Raw genomic sequence first — 2,208 nt, 5'->3', positions numbered from 1 at the left:
CAGTTCCCTTAGAATCTATAATTTTCATCACATCTGCTAGGGATGAGGGACTTCTTGGTGACATCAGTATTTGCCATGATTTCTCCATGGAGCTGAACCTTCAGGCTTCCGGAGCAATAAGACCAAAACCTTGTCTCTACCTCACCCTGAATTTTCAGGCTTTTGGTTCCTGTAAATTCCAAATGACCTCTGTATTGTGAGCAATGACTGCCAAAGGCTCCTTCTTGCTCCTAGGATAAAGTACAATTTCTTTAGCCTGGCATTTAATGTCTTAGACTTTCTCCATTCTAATCAAGTAGGTCTGCAGGCTGTGCCCCTTACACTGTGTTCCCTCTCCCGGGCCCATACCTTGGCATAAGTGATCCCCAATGTTTGAAATACCTTCCTCCTCACCTCTGCCCTGTAGACTTCCTTTCCTCCTTTGATTTCGGTGCCAACTGTTAAACACTCCTCTTTGCTTATATCTCCAATTATTAACTCTCTCACTCTTGAAATAACTTTGTATTGAACAGCTTTCCCCCGGCTCCTGGGGCCCTGCTTGTCAGCTCTGACGCTCTGCTCCTCTTCCGATCCTGGGGTGGGCAATGTTTGAATTGCGAAGCTTCACTGTGCCTCAGGCCCTGGTCTACGAGCTCCGAGAGAAGACGCTAGCCTCGGCCTAGTCTCAAGTGCGTTGACTTCGTGCGTTTCTAGGGAGGCCTGGAGGGCGCGAGGCAGCGGGCGGAGCTGCTAAGCCGCCTGGCGCGGGGATTCGGCGTGGACCACGGCAGGTGACGGAGCAGAGCGCGGGCTTGGGGCCCCCGGGGCCAGGGCCATGGATGTCTTTGCTGCCCTCGCCTCCCACAGCGGGAGCCCGACGCGCGCCTCCACGCGCTCCTCCACGCTCAGATACGCGCTCGTGCCGCGCTACCGTGGCCTCTTCCAGGACATCGGCAAGCTTGCGGGCGGAGTGAGCTTCCTGGTTCAGCTGCGCTCAGACGTGCTCAAGACCCAGGACCTGAAGACGGCCAGGGAGCGGATTGTGCGTCTGGAAAACTGATGCCACGGAGATTTTTATTTGCCCAAGTCCACACAGTTAGGAAGAAGCAAAGTCTGGATTTGACCTAGGAAATGAATGGAGTGCTGAAGAACTTGCGCTCAGATTTTAAAAACTGGAGCTGGTTACCTGGCACTCACTTTGTGAGTGAGGATGAGGGTGTGCATCCTGTCAAAAACTGGATGGGCATGAAGCAGAAGGGTTAGGTCATACCGAAGATGCTATTTTCCCCCTCACCATTCAACACCCTGGGAACCGCTGATAAGTTTTGCACGTCTCATTGGCCAATAAGATTTCCAACAATACCCAGGCAACAGTGAAAAAGTTTTCTCCTCCAGATACGGAAGACCAAAACAAAATTATCACTGCAATTGTCTGTTCTATCAATGTCACCCAGCAAGATGCTGAATCAGGAAATTTCCTTATAAAATGAGTTGTTAAGAGCCGCAGAGGGAATATCCTCACCTTGAAACTTTTTCTAGTCTGTTACCTATTCCTGGATTCATCAAATGGTATCTTCCAACACTAAGCTCTCATTTAGGAGGAATGAACTTTTTACTGATCTAAATATAATGAAATCTCAGATATCACAGGTGGCCCCATTATTGAAACTTTGAAGATTCTTTTTAACTAGCAATGAATGGGTGAAATCAGAAATACTGGTCAAGGTGTTAGAATCCCCTTTGATGAGATTCTGGGGTTGGTACTTACATGGAGAGAAGCATCATGGTTATGCCCTCAACTCAGTGGCAAACTTTCATCTGCAGAATGGAGCAGTGATGTGGCCAATCAATTGGTTAGCAGATTTGAGCCTCAAAGGCATTACTTCATCCTGTGGGATGATGGTCAATCATCGATATATCTTAGAGGAAACTGCTGCAGACTAGAAGCCAAGAATATCAAAGCTTCTGAGCACGTTGTAAATTTAGTTGCTCAGTTTCGGAAATTTAGCAAGCTTTAAACAGATCCTTCAAAAGGATGAAAAACTTTTCAACATACATTTTCGGGTTTGGCTGGATAGGCTCCATGACAAATAAACCATGACCAATAAAAAAAAAAAGTTCTGGATAATGACACGTTATTATTTCCAATGTATAAGTAAATTCACATCAGTAGAATTGTGTTTGCTAAGCTTATTGGGGAAAAAAATAACTACATGTGAATTGTTATTG

The 2,208-nt window shown here is 46.6% G+C and overlaps 1 pseudogene; it reads left to right on the top strand.

Annotated features, from left to right (window-relative positions):
- The first annotated feature begins 584 nt into the window (after positions 1 to 584).
- Positions 585 to 1,997, top strand: LOC118846912 (annotated as a pseudogene).
- Positions 1,998 to 2,208: the final 211 nt, after the last annotated feature.

Source organism: Trichosurus vulpecula, chromosome 4 (genome assembly GCF_011100635.1).
Source record: "Trichosurus vulpecula isolate mTriVul1 chromosome 4, mTriVul1.pri, whole genome shotgun sequence".
Taxonomy (NCBI): domain Eukaryota; kingdom Metazoa; phylum Chordata; class Mammalia; order Diprotodontia; family Phalangeridae; genus Trichosurus; species Trichosurus vulpecula.
This window is presented reverse-complemented; position numbering and strand designations above follow the sequence as displayed.